General features: G+C 40.5%; 1 long non-coding RNA gene across 2 annotated transcripts in view; it reads right to left on the reverse strand.

Annotated features, from left to right (window-relative positions):
• Positions 1-19384, reverse strand: part of LOC138106466 (uncharacterized) — a 37827-nt gene that overhangs the window by 17035 nt on the left and 1408 nt on the right. For both annotated transcript variants that reach the window (XR_011149002.1, XR_011149001.1), the window contains exons 2-3: positions 15345-15436; positions 14841-14978 (exon numbers count right to left, since the gene is read on the reverse strand). This is a non-coding gene — a long non-coding RNA (uncharacterized lncRNA). The remainder of the gene's footprint in view (positions 1-14840; positions 14979-15344; positions 15437-19384) is intronic.

A 19384-nucleotide genomic window follows, 5' to 3' on the forward strand; every position in this document is an offset into this window, starting at 1 on the left:
CTAAACATTGACAGGGATGGGTGATATGGGTGATCTACCACCTCCCTGGGAGGGAATAGAATAGAATAGAATAGAATAGAATAGAATAGAATAGAATAGAATAGAATAGAATAGAATAGAATAGAATAGAATAGAATAGAATAGAATAGGTTTGTGTTGGAAAAGACCTAAAAGATCATCTAATTCCAACCACCCTGCCATAGGCAGAACACCTTTCACCAGACCAGATTGCTCAGAGTTCCATCCAACCTGGCCTTAAACACTTCCAAAGACAGGCCCTCCTCAACTTTTCTGAGCAACATGTTCCCGTGTCTCATTGCCCTTGCAGGAAACAATTTTTTTCTCATATGTAATCTAAACCTACTCTCTTTCAGTTTGAATCCATTCCCCCTTGTCCTGTCACTACAGTTCTTGTAAATAGTCCCTCTCCATCTCTCTTGGAAGTTCCCTTCAGGTACTAGGAGGCCGAAATTAGGTCACTGTGAAACCTTCTCTTTTCCAGCCTGAACGAAGCAGAACTTTGGCCCTGTTTTAGCTTGTTTTCATGCCTTCACTGATATATACCTGACATTTATCACTGCCTGAAGTTATGAACACCTTCATCCTGAGCAGTGATGAGAGGCTAGTTTGGAAGGAGATGAAGGAGCTGCAGTTTCCAGCACATGGGGTGGAAGGAATAAGCCATGTCATTCTATGTGGAATGGAAGCTAAAGCCACTGAAAAATATCTCTGCTTCCTTGCAATTTCAATTTCCCAGTTGCTCTGAACACCAGCTATGTAATTAGCTCAGTATTACCCAGGGACTAGGGATACAGCCTGGTAGGTTCTCACTATGTTTTGAATCATACTCTAAGTGAGACTGCTGGGAGAAGACTTGTTTAGTCTTCAACACTTTGTTAGGCTGCTGTGAAAAGCTGATGCTGTTAGTATGTACATTGACAGAATCTCAGCTAAAAATCACTTCTGTTAGGAAATGTGGGACAGCCTCATTAAAAAAAATGAAAGAAAAGACATTGCTTGTTGTAAAAAATTCTTCATTAAAATATCTCCAGCTAAATAATTTCAGGATAAAGTTGATCAAACAGTTCCTGAAATTTCTTACTGGCTAATTCAGTACCATATTAAATGCCATATCAACACAGTACCTTTGTGATTGCTTAATCACGGTCGTTATTCCGCTGGGAGTCACTCAGAGGCTACAGCCCCTCTAGGGGTTTCCCTATCTGTCTTCACAGTAATTGACCTAGCAGAAAAAAACCCTTTCCTTTTTCACTAAATGAAGTTACATTAAGCAGAGTGAGCTGATGAAACCACTCCTGACCACGGAAAAGGGAAAACACTCCCTGTGTCTCCCCTCCTCTCTGTCCCCTAGCACCTGCTCCCACCATGTAGGTAGCACTGGGGACCTCTGTGTGACCTGTTCAGCTCAGTGACACAGCACACAAGCACAGGAAAGGAGAACATTCTCTGCTTGAGCAGTGAGCTCAGCTGGCTTGGGGAGGGGGCTGATGAATATTAGAGCAAGGAGAGAAGGAGAAAGGACTCTGTGGGAGCCAACAGGGCTTGCAATGAGGCCCTGTGGGCACAGGAGGAGCAAGACCTCCCCTTCTCGAGGGACAGCAAGATGTTAGAAAAGCGGATTATGGAAATACATCCCGGAAAAATTTACCCTCTGTTTCTTTTTCAAGTGTGTCAGTGTTTACTTGTGTGAGTCTTATCAGGAATACTGCTCAGGGAAAGGAAGAGAGATGAAATGCAGTGTAAACAGATCATTATTTGTAAAATCACTGGAACAGTATTAACCTGGACAATATAAGAATAAAAATCCACTGTATAAGTACAACATGTTTTCTTTTTAAAAAATATATTGCTGCTTTCTGATGATTTTCATGTATTTAATATTTTTGTTGTTTCAATATTACCCATTAATATCTGTCTTCAATTCTGGCATTTAAAACTAGTTCCCAGATATTAAATCAAATATTCTGAACATCCTGAAAAGAATAACTTATTATTATAGCACATATAAACAGCATATTTATATAGACTATAGAGGAAAATATTGTGAACAGAAAATACATTATCCATAGAGCTGGTAAAATAACAACACTCGAATACTCATTTTTCTATATACAATGCATTGCATAACATCAGTTTTGTTAACAAAATGTCACAATAAAAATTAAAACAAAATTAAAAGTCAAATATTACATTATGAAAATATAAACAGATATTTGAGTGAAACTATATTCTGGAAAGTAAGACTAGTAAGACTCTTTTGTTCATCCATAATAACCTTTGCATCTAGATAAAAATAATAACAAAAGATTTACAGGACCTTGAAGATCCACAGAGCAGCCACTTACAAACCAGTCTAAAAGTGGCTTCCTAGAGGCTTCGAGTATGGTGTTCTTCACCTCTTTGTACCTTGCTGGGCATGGAGCTGCTTTGTGCAAAGCCCGGTGATTTCTGCAGACTACCAATGGACAGCATTTCTGAGCATCCTGAGATGGACTCCGAGGCCAGCTTTGGACTACTCTCTAGAAGCAATGTCAGCATATCCATGTGAGTATCTGCATGCCAGGCACAGGCCCAGGCCCAGGCCCAGGGAAGGTCAAGCACAGATCTAAAGTCCTGTTCTGTTACCAGTGATACTTAAAACTCCCAGAACAAGGCATATCAGAACAAAGCATATTCTGTCTATGCCACCTGTTAGGAATTCACCTTTTTTATTCCTTTAGGCTAGTCTCCTACAGCAAGCATAGGAGATTAGAGGTCCCAAGAATTTCTTTCATGTGAGGGCAAATTCCTTTGGAAAGTTTGTTCCTCATTTTATGCACTTCAATTTAAAATTTGCTTTCTTAGCCATAAAAATTGCATGCAGATCCACTATAAATATCTCAACCAAACTGACTTCATATAAAATAGAAGTACAAAATTTAGAGCCATTATTATATTCATAAATGATCTGAAATGCTGAGAAATATTTTGCCATCAATACACCAAAGCAAGCCTGCAACAAATATAACAATATCCTATTTCTTCACATTTTAGACATAACCTTAAAACAGATTATTTTATAATTTTTTTCCATGTTATACATTCTGAATAGGTGCACAGACTCTCAGCACACTGGCTTTCTAAGTAACAACAACTTGCTCTAGAGCAATGCCAAGTTAATCTGTGGAATACCTCTATTTTTCCAGTGGAATGACTATTCTTTACTCTCTTCAATCCCTTAGGGCTTCAGTATAACCCAGTGTTCCTTAATTTAAGCTTGTTTTTCATGTCATGGATAATACTTTTTTTTCTGAAACATTACAGCTTTCATTTTCCTTGCCCATAAATGCCAACATGTGCATCAGCAGCTATTCTGTGTCCTTTCTGCCCTCCTGTGACCTACATTCAAAACGTCCCTTACATGAAAATCTTTCTTCCCACTCAACAAAGTACTCTAAACCCAGCTTTAAAAGAACTCTCTATTGCAATCTTAGTGAGACAGCAAAGTCCAGTAGAGTAAGGAAGATCCTCTTGGATTTGGCAGATGAAAGTTCAGTGCTCATTCCACAAAAGCTTTTCTTAGCACTCTAGGCATGTCAGCCAGTGGGATCCATGATCTTAAATAACCTTTTTGAATACAGAATTTAACATCTCTGTGCTTTGATATCCCAGCTGAAGTAGGAGAAATAAAATTCCCTGGTTTTACCTGAGTGTTGTAAACATAAGAATGTAAAAATTAGAGGGCTCTCACACATCCTGGAATAAACATTTAATGATAAGATCCTCTTTATGAGTCTTGCAGGGATCTCAAATATTACAGACTCCATCAGTTTTTCAGAATGTATGTATGCAGGAATGTACTAATTTATTTACAAACAACAGGAAGATCTTTACTAAATTCTGGTGCAAAATGGGAACTTACACAAAAAAAAAAAGTGCTACACAAAAATATACTCTTGCATTATTAATTAAGAAATAGAAGTAATAATTAAATTAAATAGAAAAATGAATACTACTACAATCAGTGCACTTTGTACTATTAAATTATTAAATACTATAAATAGCTCAAGCTTTCCTTAGTGCTCCAATTAAGTTTCAACTGCTTATTATTCTATTATCAGTGGTATACCTGCAGCAGAGGCAGGCTTCAAGAGCATTAACTTCCAGCTTTTGCCTTCATTAGTAATTGTAGCAACACTGTTAACCAGAGTTTATAGAACCTTATTGATCAGTATTTTCCCTGTCGTTGGTTGCCAGACAGACTTTTCATCTTCTAGGGATGGTTCTGCAGCTCTTGGCAGCTGACTCAACATCCCTCCACAGCTGATGCACACACTGCTCCCTGCCCTTCCCGCCCTTCCTTTCTGCCTCAGCACTGACCACTCACTCCTGATGCTTGCACCATACCAGCTCCACAGCTAATGAGGTATTTTTGGGAACCAGTTTTAGTCAGCAGTGGGTCATGTCAATTTACAACAAAGCCTGTTATAACTGGAACAAGGAAGGATGGGTGCTTGAGGAGACAAGAACATGTGGATGATGAAGAAAGGGAGGAAGGGTATGGGGAGCAAGGCTTTCTTGGCCACTGAGATAATTTACAGTCACTGCTGACTCTTGGCTTTAATGTGTTTCTTCACTAACAGTAAATATAGGCTAAAAAGATCAGTACACAGGGTAGGTTCATTCATACTAAAGTGATAGTTTCAGTGCTTCTTTTCAGAAGTGCGTTTGGTATCTGCTGAAGAGTCACATCCCAGGCACATTCTTCAGATTTTTGGGTCTTCTTCTGATGAATTAGAAGATCAGATGCTTGGGCTAACACCAACAGGCTCTTCCCAAACGATTGCACAGCAACACAGCTATTGACATAAGCATCCTCTCCCCAGAAGCCAAATAACAGAATTGGAAAGAGTTGTTAACTTGTGTGCGTGACTGGGAGATATGAGACCGGTCAAGAACCATTTTTGTTTTTTTGAAAACAAGTAAAAAATGCCTGCAATAAAGAATGATTAAAAAAAAAAAAAAGCAAAAGAAAAAAAAAAAAGCAGCTGAAATTCTTTAGCAATATGAAATGTCCAGCCAAGGAGTTTCCCCAAATTATAGAGTACTGTGAGATTTGTAAACCCAGTGAAATGGTAGTGCCTGATCACTCAGTTCAGCTTTTGGCATAAGACAAATGGCTAGGAGCAAGGCCAAAGAGGATTCTAAACCAACATGTCTCACATGCCACAGTAGCTCTCCAGGGAGAGGTACTGTACTGCACCAGTTAAAGCAGCATTAGCCTCTCTTTGTAAATATCTGCATCGGCAGCATGATAGACAGGGGATCAACTTTCACAAATGCTTTGAGAACAGTAACTGTTTCATCCTTCCTGCTTATTTTTAGGCTCATCCACGTGTTCTTTGAAACTTTGATTATATGCTTTAAAATCACTATGAGGCCACCACATGTCCTGATGCTGCTTGTATACCATGTCTCATGCTGAGTCCTTGTGAGACATTCCTCATTCTGCGCTTATTTGTACACTAGGTATAACTTAAACTAATTCCGCCCCATTTGTCCTAAGGTCAAATTAATTTCTCCTGTTTGCATTTCCTGCTTAGGTTTTCCCTCCTAGTACATCAGTCAACTCTCTGTACACAGGTTGAAGCTGAAAACCAGTGTGGATGATTATGGAGTCTGGGCTTGAAACCTGAGCTGAAGCAACAGCTATAAGGTACTCATGTGGGTCATGCTGCCAGCAAAGGCAGCTCAGGAATCCAAACACTCTCTTTCCAGCTATGATACAAGCACAGTCTCACAGCGTGCCTGAGCCTCTTACAAAGGAGAGAAGGAAGAGGCCTCATGAAAACAAAGAGAATAGGTGTAGAGGTGTTCTGCTAACCCCACAGTGAAGCAATGGTGTCACACCTCTTGTAGCTGATCTCCACTGCTGAAAGTTGCAATTCTAATCTGTGCCTGGCCACATCATCTCACCTTCTCTTTGTGTTGGGGCTGTGCTGCTTCATTACCACAGGCAGCTGAGACAGCTTAGCTGAGAAAATACCTTTTGTGTGACTGTTTTTTCCAGTTGGGTTAAGTGAGTTTTTCTGAGTTGCTGCATGGCCACACTGGTACAACCACAAGGGAGTCCAATGGTGATGCACACCTGGGCAAGAAGAATCACTGTTTTTGGAAGAGTACCTTCTCAAATTTGCTAAAGACAGTTGTGAAGCCACACAGCTGCATACGAACCTGGCATAGGTAAGTACTTTGCTGTGAATCAGCACATAAAACTAAATGCCAAACCCAGAAGGCTTTAATTAGTAGTGTAGCACTGAATTTGCTAATGACTAGTGCTGCAATGACCAGTGAGATCAGTATAGACTACTGTGATCTGAAAGATCATGGCTTTTCTGAGACAAGCATTGTAAAGAACAAGCAGACTGAGAGAAAGTATAGATGTTAAACGTTTCTGAAGTCTTTCTGTTACTAAAAATAGATTACAAACTCTGTCAAAACAAGAATAATTTTTAAAATAAAAGTAGAAAATAAGGAATCCACAGTATGTCCTCTGATACAGAATAGCAGAAGGGATCAAACTGGCATAAGATCCAGTGTGCCAGTTTTCTGCTTCTAGAGCTGCTACCTGCTTTGCTGTGCCAGCTATTTCAGCTTTACACAGAGACTGCAGGAACTTTGCACAAAGTATATGCTGATCACATGAAACAGAAGGTGTCAGGTTTGACTTTGGTCATCCCTGTTGTTCCCCTTCTCACTCTCTGTTTGAACCAGGAAAACCAGCTAGTGTCAGCATAGGGATGTGGACTAGGGAATCCTACTTAGAATAAAATTTGTTCCCAGACTGACAAAATAGTTTAGCTGCTCATAGGCAAATATTTCACCTGCACTGCTGTGTGGCTTCAGCAGCCACTGCCTGGCTGTTTTCTGCTCCTTCCTCTCCCTAGTGATTGAATGTATACATTCCCAAAGAGGGAGTGTACCCAATGGTACCCAAAGAGTTTGGCACTCCATTAATGCTCTTTAGTCATCTCAGCTAAGCAGCAGAGCAGAGCTTACTCCAGAGCTGTGAGGTGCCCTTGTGAAGCTTCAGGACAGATGTCACTTCAGTGAGAATATCTTCAATTTTTTAATATGTAAAATATACATATTAAACCAGAAATCTTCCCTCTCTCTCTCTTCATAATGTTTTAATTATTATTTTTTCAGGTAGGTAAAGAGAGAAACAATTTCCATATTATATTTTATGTTGACCTTAGTCATTTGTTTGGCAAGTTTAATGTTTCATTGTAGGAAAAAAAAAACCAAAACCCAAAAGATATCTTTCACTAGCTAGCAACTGTATTTAGCAGTGCTTATACGTTTGTCATTGCAAGTATGTATTTCATCAGGAAACCACAAGAGATGAATTAGATTTCCTGTTCAGCTTAGAGAGCATCAGAAGGCATCTAGCCAGTGCAGAGTTACCCACTGTTACAAGAGACACAACTCTGACATTAAAACTCTTCAGTATTTCTTCATCTGAAGACTAACATGAATGGGCTGCATGATGTCAGATTGGTTTTGTCCACTTCTGTGAGATGCTTATTGCAATGTACAATAAATTCAAGAGCAAAGTACAATAAATTTGCTGCCTAGGAAAGCTGCCTTTGATGCCAGGCAACTGTGTCTGTGCTCTAAAATATAAATTTAAACATACAGGTATAAATTAAGGTGTTTCTCTGCGGCAGATGGAGAGCTGTTCATGGCCAAATCCTTCTGCTAAGAAGAAAAACTTGAACTCTGCAATTTCTTAGCAACAGTTTCTTTGAGCACCATGTAATTCCAATGAGTATCCAAAAGCAGCTGCCTTTTTTTTTCCTCACATAATAACTAAAACTTGATGAAAAGAGAAGAATTTTGTTATGATTTAGAATGTGACTTTTAAGTCTTTAGAGCTGTCTTGGCAATCAATATGAAGTTCTTTACAAAAAAGAAATCCCTCCTTATATTTCCATCATAATTTAACTCAAAAACAAGGTAAAAAGGAAACCACTAAAGAAACCATAAAAGTATGACTGATGTAAAATGGCATATTTTCTTCACTGTTTTTCTGATACTCTTTCCTTAAAAGAGAAGAAGGAACAGATTCCAGTAATCACCTCTCACAACCCATAGCATCAAATAACTGTATTTACAAGGCTAACAGCAAATGGGTGCTTTCCTCCAGGCAGGTTTAAATTTCACTAAAAAAAAATCAGTTACAATTGAAAGGTTACAACTATTTGGTGGAGGAGGGGTGGTTTGGGGTTTTTTGTTATTTTTTTTGTTATTTTTATCTGGAGTGCCATCTGTGGCAGAAGAGCTATTCAGTTGTGTGATAAAGCTCACCTGCACACTCACAAAGATGCTCAGAGAGACAGTGGAAAGATGGGGAACCCAAATTATACTCTGTCGGGCTACCCTCAGACCCATCACAGAAGCCATCAGCCCACTGAAGACCCATCTCCACAAGCCCAGAGGAGTACAGGGAAGGCAGAGTGGCAGGCAGGAACCTAGAATCATCCAACCAAAGAATGATTTACATTGGAAAAGACCTGTAAAATCATTGAGTTCAACTGTTAACTCAGCACTGACAAGTCCACCACTAAACTATGCCCTTAAGTGCCACATCTACACATCTTCTAAATCCCTCCACAGATAGTGATCCACCACTTCCTTGGGCAGCCTGTTTAAAGCCTTGTCAACCCTTTCAGCAAAGAAACTTTTCTTCATATCCAATCTAAACCTCCCCTGGTGCAATAGAAGCCTTTTCCTCATGTCCTATCCCATGTTAGATGGGAAAAGAGGTGATTTGGGGAGGAGCAAGAGTGGGAAAATTGAGGGGTAAGAGGATAAAAAGGGCCAGTTGTGTGTAAATACTGTATATTTCAATATTTCTATATCTCACTACCTCTGGGTTTTTTGGTTTTTTTTCATGTTTTAATTCTTTTTGCCACTGACTTCTTTCAAAGAAGCAATTTGGCAACCAGTAATGTATCATAATGTAGTTTGGATAGATAAAATTAATAAGTATCTAACTAACTTCTTCTAATAAGCTTCAGCAATATTTAGAAGGAAAAGTCTCTTAAAGAATACTAATAAACTAGTTATACAACTTTCCGTCTGAAAAGTTATTTTACTTTATTATTTTCTGTCTTGCAAATTTTGTCTTTAAAAGTGTTTACCTAATTTTCCCCTTTTGAAGCGTCAAATATTAATATTGAGAACAGAGACACAATTTTATGTTCACACAGTATCTAAATATTTACCTCAGATATTGTCTGTGGAGTGGTTCTAGAATTAAAACATTTATGACACTGCATTGCCATCACTGTTTTCAAGAATTCTTGAACAATGGGTAGTCTGAATAGAGGAGAATAAAATATCGTCTTCAGAAAAGAGAAATCAGCAGTCAACATTATTTCAACATCAAGAACAATACTCTAATAAATTATTAAATTGACACTTTTAAAGCACCTGGAGGGTCAGTGAAAAAGAAACAGGCAGGAAAGATTTGTTGCAAAAAAAAAATGTTTTATATACTGCTGTTTTCTTTCTTTAACAGATTATCTGGCTCATAGCAAAAAAGGCAGTAGAAGTGATGTGTATCAGCTTACAGGAATCTTTGGGCACTATCTTACTTGACATTCTCATTAACAGGGTACAGAAACATTTTGTTCTGGGCTAACTTGCTGCACACAATAGATGCATAATTGCTTGCAGAAAATACTCCTAGACTTATCTATATTTTGTTTTCAAACAAAAAGGATATGCAATATAGAATTCTGCTAGGGTCTGGCCAAAATCTGATCCAATGCAAAATTTTCACTTATCACTTGGTTGATGGAATGAAGAGCATACTCAAAAAGATGCCAAAGAAAAGGGGTGCAAGGAAGCTGAAGGATTAGAATTTAAAATTACTTTGATAAATGGGAGAAGTGGTCTTTAATCAATAAGATGAAATTCAATAAATACAAAGACCAAGTACTATATTGAGGCTAGAAAAAAATCAAATGCATAAATACAAAATCGAGAATACTAAGAGCACTGTAAAAAGAGACCTGGCTGTTAAAATAAAGCACATATTGAAAATGAATCAATGACACCACGCTGATGGAAAAACAGAAAAACTCATCCTGGGACATTTTAATAGATATGTCATATGTAAGGCAGGATTAGTAATTGCTTTTCTTAACTCACCTTTCAGAAGCCTCAGTGTGGGGTAGTTTAATACAACAGTACATAAAGAAGAGTACTTTTAAAAAATGGTTTAAAATATGGAGAATGACTGAAAAAAGGGAGAGATAATATTTGCTCTAAAAAATAAAGGCTGATGGCAGGTGTGGAGGTGATACAACCTTCCAATATGTAGAAAATTCTGAAAAGCAAGGATCCTATTTCATGATTGTGCTTCATGACACTGAGGGCATGACAAAACCTTGCTGGCTTTAATTGTGGCTGGAAAGGTTTAGGATAAAACAGGAAGACCTTCTGACTCTAAGGATAGCTACAGAGAGAAATAGGTCACCAAAATCTGAGATATAATCTCCACCATTCAGCTTTCTAAGAAGAGGTTAGAAAAATACTCATCAGAGTTTCTTCACTCCTTTGAGGAAGAGGCAAACGGTGGATCCTGCTGGATTTTCATTCTTGCCACTTTTGTTACAGTCTCAAAGAAACAGAAAGTTGTAACTTAAATTAGCTAGCTTTTTTTTAGTACTAAATATTTTTATGACAGTTTCTGACAGTGACTTGCCTTTCAGAAATTCATGCCCTGGTGGTCTGATCATTTTAAACAGTAACATCTGCAGAGGTTAGATCTCTTGCTGACTTTGATCCACTCTCTCAAGACAGCTTAATGCATCTCTTGATGCCTGCAGGTCTTTGATTCCAAATATTTATCTTCTTTCAGATTTATTTCTGACCACTTGAATTTTACATTTCCTTGCAGACCCCCTCTGACACATTCATCAACTACAGATTTCAGATGACACTGTCCTTGATGCATCCCCCTGGCAACCTGAGGGCTGCTTTTAACTCTTTATAGGCTTACTTATTACTCAAATAAACTATCTAATGCAATATGTTTGTTCTTTTAATCAATATACTATGGTGTGCTTAAATATTTACCAGGTTGACTTAGAGGATTTTCTTTTCTAAAATACTTTGCCTTTGATTTCATGGTTTTATGCCCCTGGACATCCATTCTGCAGTTAAGATCACTACACTAATCTTCACTATCTTGCAGCTACTGTGACAGAGAGTCTGCTGTAATTACATCTTAAAACAGATCTCATTTGTTACTTAGGACTAAATCTCTTGCACACCAGCAAAGTCACCTACTGCTTAAAGCAGTCCCTTGTGGTAACAAGAATTTGCTACTCTTAGCTATATGCTTCAGTGGTATTTGAGCCATTAATACTGGGTACTTGAAATGATTTGTTACTACAAATTAATTTCTATCTGGACCCTTGTTTGTGCACTTCTTTTGCAAGGGTAATTCTACAATAAAATGCACTGAGACTTGGAGCTAGGCTATGGCTCAGATCCTTGGTTCCCTCTCCTCAGAAATTTAATGAAAGTAAAACTATCATACTGAAGAGTCAAGATTAGAAAATCTATTTGAAACTATGGAATGTGCTTGCTTCATCAGTTTTCTTTTCTATTAGAGTTCAAGGAGGAAAAAAGCTGCCTCCCATTCCCCTCTCCATCTGCTGTACCTGTAGATTTGGATTTCCAGGTACACTCATTGATTTTCTCAAACAAGAACCAACACCGTAATTGACATGTCCTTCATGCAGATTTCTTCTACATTTATTAATACAAGACCTGTGCAGAACCAAGTCACTGGCACAATGTACAAAATTTGGATCACAAATTGCAAGTAACACAGAGCATAGGGTATCCTGTTTATGCCTATATGTCTAATATGCCTATTACAGGCATGTTAACTAGTATCCTAGTTGAACTTCATCCCTCTTTCCCATCCTCTGGTACTTTGTAAACTGCAAGGAATAGGTGAGAGAGATCATGAGTCCACAAGTTGGACTCGATGACCCTGATGGGTCCTTTCTAACTCAGCATATTCTACGATTCCATCTTTGAACCCTTTAAGTTGAACAACTTCAAAAAATTCGCATAAAATGCCCTGGACCTATCACCACACCTCTCATCAGAGTGTCTCCATTTTTGCAAAATGAACTGAGCAAAAAGCATGTATGTGGGAAGGGCAGCAGTGCTTTCAGTAGCAGCACAGATGCAGGCAGACTTCCTGAGCTAGAAGCGTTTCCTGCACACAATGGGCCACATAAAATGAGATTGCAAAGTTGGTTACATCAGACATGACTTTCTGTGTAGTCATATATTGTCAATGATGACAAAGACAGGATCCTTTTGAGCATCACATCTGGCTCTGTGAGAAGAGTTCTGCAAATGCAGATGGGGCAGTTCAGCAGCAAAAAGAGATTTCTAGAATGGGAAGTAAAATATTAATGGTAATAAGTTCAGCCCTTTTTTTGGTGAGAAGACTGGTGTGTAAGCATGTTGTTGAGTAGAGGAGAATAACTAGTCATGCAGAGACTGAAAGCATAATTCCCCTATCTCCATGCCCTGGCAGCATGTTGAGACTGGAAAATCAACAGTAACCAAGATTATTTAGGAAATTAAAACAACAATTCCATTTTGATAGGAAGTGGTAGTAGATTTGGATACATCCTCAGCTGTATCAGGGTCACTGATGGGCAAAAAATTCTCTCCACTATCCTGGCTGCTGCTGATATAGAGTTAATTTTTTTCCTAGTAGCTGGTACAGTACTGTGGGGTTTGAATTTAGTATGAGAATAATGTTGATAACACACTGTTGTTTTAGTTGCTGCTGAGAAAATACTTACTTTAAATCAAGGACTTTCCAGTTTCCCAAGCTTTGCTAATGAAGAGATACACAAGAAGCCAGAAGGGAGCACAGCCAGGACAGCTGACCCAAAATAGCCAAAGGGATATTCCATATCACAGCATGTCATGCCCAGTACATAAACTGGGTGGAGTTGACGGGAGAGGACAATTGCTGCTCAGGGTTGAACTGAATGCTGCTCAACAGGTGTTGAGCAATTTTATTGTGTATCATTTGTCTTTCCTGGGTTTTGTCTTTTTTTCTCTCTCTCTTTGTTGCCAACCTTTTCATCATCATCATTATTATTATTACTATTATTATTTTATGTTTAGTGTTTTATGTTTTATTTTAATTATTAAACTGTTCTTATGTAAACCCACAAGTTTCTCCTCCCCATCTCACCAGGGCTGGGGGACAGTGAGTGTGTTACTTAGTTGCTGGCTGGGGTTAAATCACTACATCCACGAATTCAGTTCTCCATGCTCTAGATCAAAAGCAAGGACTAATTTTGTTGCAAGATATTGTAACTAACCACAGAAGACAACGCTAGTGTTAGGTGATACAGTGAGGCACATGATGTCTGGGTGTCCCACAGCTCTCTCCTGGCCATGCTGACACAAGCAAACTACGACACCTCAAGTTCCCAGCACAGTGAGATCAACAGACTGACCCATCAAGAGCCACTGGGGACTGTGCCTGCACCCTGGCAGTCAAGGTCATGAGCTCATCAATTGGCAATCTCCACTAAGACCTTTTCAGTTACTGCTTTAATTACTTTCAAGGCGTGGCTAGATGTGTGTACTTGTCCACCTCAAAGAAAAATCCTTGATTTTCTGCCAGACTTTATTCTACTCATAGCTTTCCTACATTTTTTAAACATATTTAAGAGTATCTATCTCCTAATCACGAGGAACTACATCTCAAAGGTTTTCCTTCCCTACTTAATCTAGCACTGATGATGGTAGGGTATGTCACATACTTAGCAACGGGGGCTCTCTGGCTTAGGAGAAAGGAGAAGGCAAGATGTCTGCAAAGACTGACACCAGACAGAAGCTTGGGACAGGAGGAGAGAAGCCAAAAATACTTCATACCAATGATAAGTAGAATCTCAAGTAACTCCTTGAGTTCAAACATACTTCAGGCAAGACTTGATTTTAGTTTTCAAACTTGCGATAGAGCAGGCATCGAAAAGTGTACAGAAGAGAACTTTCACTCCCTTAATGTATGCAGGTCACCCTTATGCTGGGTGACTTGATTCTGGGTGCTGGAAAAACACATTTTTGACCTAGCAGGGGAAGCTCATCAGTGAATGTCCTGAAGTCAATTTCCACACAGTGTCTTTGGATATGCTGAAGTCCTAGATTGCAGCTGTGACCTGTTACTATGACAAGGAATAAAGTCTGACATTTTGAGTAATGTCAGGTAGATGTCACTTTCCCTTCCTAAGCTGAAAGCTCACTTTTACAATGTCTGATACAATGTTGTTCAATAGTCAGAGCTGAGATGGTAATGGGGTCCAGAATGCATAGGCCCTGTCTAGAGTCACATAAATTCTGTTCAGAATAAGTGTTTGATACAGTGCCTGAGACATCCCTGCTTTCTCATGGTAACTACAACACAGTAATGACATGAGAAAATCCTAGAACATCAGGTGAATATGAAGCAGGTGCAATGCATATAGATGCAGTACAAGGAAAGGGAGCTTTGTGTTTCAAGCCTGGAGAAGTTAGGGCCATGGCAATCAGAACTGAAGCATTCATTTTTACCACTGATCTTCCTGAAGGCAGGATCCTTAATCCAGTGCTGTGCTGTCTGAGGTTCCCCAGGCTGATGCATTTGCAAAGAGAGGGTACTACAGAAGAAATTATTGCTCAAGTTCCCATGGTGTTGTCAATAGATGTTTTCCACAGAACCCAAGTAGGTCAAATACCTCTTACTTGGTTCACTTAGGATCATGTGGAACAATGCCGAAAGGGCTTGCTTGCCAAGTACACGATTTCCACTGTGGCTCTGGTCCAGGCTCTGTCTGATCAGTAACGCTACGCCATCACCAAATTCTTCAAAGTTGCTGTTGATGGAGTTGAGACAGTTTACAACAAAACCACCAGAAGTATAAGAGTAAATATGCACCCAAACCTGCATCTATTTTTTGAGAAACATTTGAGTTCCATGGCAAAGTAGCACCAAGAGCACAAAGGGAGCATGAAAGAACTGGCAAAAGAGCCTTTGGGCTGGCAAATAAGCTTCATTCAGAAATATGGTTATCTGATACTTAATTCTGACAGACAAAAATTACTCCTTCATATGTTTATATAAATATTCTCACCACCACCCCCAGCTTCAGTCAAACAGTGTGGTCTTATAGTTCAGCACCTTGTGTCTAAGGGCTGCAGCATTTTTGATCTAATACAAGCTACCCCACAACTGGACTTACAGTTTTGTGATGCCACCATGTCATTACTGTCTCTGCTGTTTGCAGCTGCCGGCCTCTCGTTTCTCTCTGTCCAAACGCAACCTATGTAAGTGCTGGCAGAGAGTAGAGACGGGAACCAATGAAACTGGAGCACGCAGACAGCTGTCTTTCCCTCCCCCTTCACGCCCCCTCTTTTTTTTTTCCCTTTGTAAAGATATTTGGATGTTGCTCTGTTCAGCATCGCAAGCCCCACTGTGCTCTAGAGAGTCGTGCCTAAACAGGTCCAAAAATATCAGTCAGTGTGTTAGGTGAAAAATCAATGAACGCTAAGGACAGCTTAGAAAGCAAGCCAGAAGTGATACAGAAGAAGATAGTTTGGGAGCTTGAAAAGGAGGAGAAAAAAGGAAAAAAAAAAAAAAAGAATGCAACATACAGGTGGGGATTTGGGGTACAAGAATATTTTTGAGGCTGAGAAATGTGTGGCTATTAGAACAAGGAAAGAAAGTAGCGAAAAATAATGGGAAAAGCAAGACCCAGGGAATTAAATTCACACAGGAAAAAGCTGGAGGAAAATAAAGAAAATTAAAAGATTAGGAAAACAGAAACAAAATGTAGAAGAACTGAAAAACAAGAGAGACAGAAAACTGCACATCTGGATAGAGAGAAAGGATAATTAAAGTATCAAAAACAAGGAGCTAAGCTCTTTGTAGTTAAAATATATACACACTGTGAGAGACACAAAGCAGTAGAGATTCAGCACTAAATGGATTTTCTTAGTTTGGGCTGTTGTGCAAACGAGCCACCCTCATGCGATACTATGCCTGAGCTACATCTTGCCAGGAACCTCATATTTCAGTGGGTCTCTGCTCACCCACACATTTCCATGCTGTGCTCTTTTCTTGGGTGACAACACACTCCTAAAGTTCTGAGCCTGAAAAAAAGCAGTGACGAAAGCCTTTTGCTTAATTTTTTCCTATTTCTGATATTATTCTTTCATAGATCCCCATAGCATGCCAACAGACATACATCCTCAGACCTGATCTTTCTTTCATATAACTCAACAGGTGACTACTGCTGACTTCAAAGCCCACGGAGAACAACCAGTGTCAGGGTGCAAAGGGAAGGTACTGGTTCATGTGGGAACAATGCTGAAAGGGGCAGACTCAGAAAGCTTAAGCTGGCAGAAAGAATTTGAGAAAGAGTGACATTTGGAATTTGGGAAAGAGTAGGTGATATGGGAGTAACTATGGACAGCAAAAATAAAAATGAAAATCATGGTGCCTCTACTGAAACCACCTACAGCATCAGCATCTTTTATGTCACTTCAATCAGTTGTTGAGCTGAGACAAAGATTTTACTCTTTGCACCCTAGAGCAAATTTTTTAAAAGCACTGTATCTACAGCCCCAGATGGAAATCCAGTGAAAGTTTAAAAGCTTCCATAGGACTTAAAACCTCTGTCTCTCAAAAAAAAAAAAAGGAGAGTGACCTTGATAGTATATTCGCCTGTTGTTCATACAACCCCTCCTTCAGGAGGTGCTCCATACTCTGCTTCCCAGAGCTGAGGGCACGGGAAAGCTGTGATGCTCTGAACAGCCTTACCACAGACTCCCACACACTGTCCTGGAGTGTGGGCTGGAGCCCTCATGGACCTCAGCCCTGGCCTGAAGGTGGAGGTGGCCCAGTCTCCTGCTCATCTGATGGCCACTGGATCACCAGAAAGTCCTGTCACTACCTCAGACCTGCTTGGATGTGAGGGATGGTGCCCTGACCAGGAGGGCACTGCCCTGCCTTGGCAGTGTACTCCCTAAGGGGGTAGCCCTACTCTTGCTGTTCCCTGGCACTGACTAGGACACACTGGGATTTGGCTGAGCTGTAAACTGTGAGTTACTACCACTTGCTTGTCTGAACACAAATAATTCAGCATTTGTAGGGTCATTGTCCCTTCCCAACAATTGTTGCTGTGAAACAAAAAAAAAAAGCCATGTAAATAGAACAGGAATTCAAGCAGTCTTGAGGAATTTATAGATGAAAGAAGGAAACTTTAATTACATTTTGTAAAAGCACAATAGTGGGATGTCCTTAGAATCCCAGTTAACAACAACTGGGATGGACAGTTTGGGGGGAGAAGGAAGGGAAAATATGTTTACACTGTAGAAAACACAGAAGAAGCAATCTTAACTATGTTATGTGTGATACCTTTTCTATGTACTTTTCTTTGGTACGTTGCTAGGAAATGGGCCAATTTCAGGAACGTAGTTTTTAATTTTCACTACTACAGTGGGTAAACTGACAGCCTTTCAAAAGTAGAGAGCAAAGCTCTGGGGATAAAACCACACCACACTGACTGACACACACAAAAATTGTCTCTTTAGAAAACATAAACCTTTAGAACTGCAGAACTGTTATGGATTTCAGAAAATCACTCTGTCTAGCCCTGCACTGAGGTGGGATCAAATACCCCCAGACCACTCTGGCACATGCACATCCTAACTTCTCAAAAACTTCCTGTGAAGGAAGTTCCTTTGGCCCAACAGTTGGTCTGTTCTGGTGTCTCACCATTACAATACAACATAGTAAAGCAGAGATTCAGAGCATGTCTGTGTTATGTTCATAGTAGGGACAAACATCATTCACTGCTCTGACAATGTAAGACTTGAGTTGGACTCAACAATCCTTGTGGGTCCCTCCAACCCAGACTATTCTGTACAGTGATTTTCTACTTATGACCTGTGTTTTCTGCCTGTACAATATCTGGAAACAGCCTGTCCCACGTTTATGTCTATCACTTTCTTACTCTACAATGATATTTCTACACTTCCTCTCTTCCAGAAGGTTTGTTGGAGCCCTGGGGTAGAGACTGAGGGGAGGGTGGCCTGATCCCTTTGAAGGACGAAACCATTGAACAGCTGGTAACTGCTTTGGCACTTTCATCTTTGACTCATCACAGAATCACAGAACAGCCTATACAGGGAAGGAACTTAAAGATCATCTAGTTCCAACCCTTCTGCCAAATGAGGCTCGTTCCACTAGACCAGGTTGCTCAGAACTCCATCTGGCCTGGCCTTCAACACTTCCAGGGATGGGGCATCCACAACTCCTCTGGGCAACCTGTTCCAGTGCCTCACCCCCCCTCACAATAAAGATTTTTTTCCTAGTATTTAATCTAAACCTACTCTCAGACTGAACCTATTCCCCCATTGTCCTATCACTACAAATAGTTCTTGCAAATAGTCTCTCTCCATCTTTCTTGTAGGCTTCCTTCAGGTACTGGAAAGCTGTAAAAAAGTTAACCCTTAAGCCTTCTCTTTTCCAGCCTGAAAAATCCCAAATCTCTCAGCTTTCCCTTGTAGGAGAGGTGCTCCATGCCACTAATCATCATGGAGGCTGGTGATCTTGCTCTTGAAAAACAGCTTGGGCACGTAGTATAGAAAATTTAAACTGACGAGATTTGCACACGTGGACCAATTTTTTTCCAAATCTGAGTAAGGTTAACAGGCTTTTCCATGGAGGTGGTTATTGCAGATCTACCATTTCTTGCACCACGCAGCTGCCACAACCAGCTTCGGCTCGCCCAGCCATCGCTCCAAAACAGGCTGAGCGGGGCCGCAGGGAACAGCGGCACAAGCATCGGGGAACAAACAACAGCACAAGCGTAATGCATCTGGTTTTAATCCAACGACGGACCAGCACAGCGTGCCGGGGACTGACTCCCGCTTTGCGAATTTGCAGCGAGGCTGAGGACTGAGCTCTCAGGGCTGACCCGCCCCGAACCGAGCCGGAGGCACCTGCCGGGCATCCCCGCCGCGCATGCGCGGTTGCCGCCACCGCCGGCCCAGAACTACATATCCCGGCCTGCCCGCCGCTGCGACCGAGCCAATGGGGAGGCAGGAAGCGGCTCCCGCCTCCACGCAGCAGGTGTGGAAGCAATCCCCGAGCCGCCCTTCCCCCGCCCGCAGGCAGAGGGCCGGCGCGGGAGTCTATTACAAAGGAGTAGAGCGGAGGGAGAGGGAATAGGCCCTGGCTTCCCTATAGAAGCCGTAGGGGTGTCTCCTCCCCGCT

This window comes from Aphelocoma coerulescens, chromosome 2 (assembly GCF_041296385.1).
Source record: "Aphelocoma coerulescens isolate FSJ_1873_10779 chromosome 2, UR_Acoe_1.0, whole genome shotgun sequence".
NCBI classification, from domain to species: domain Eukaryota; kingdom Metazoa; phylum Chordata; class Aves; order Passeriformes; family Corvidae; genus Aphelocoma; species Aphelocoma coerulescens.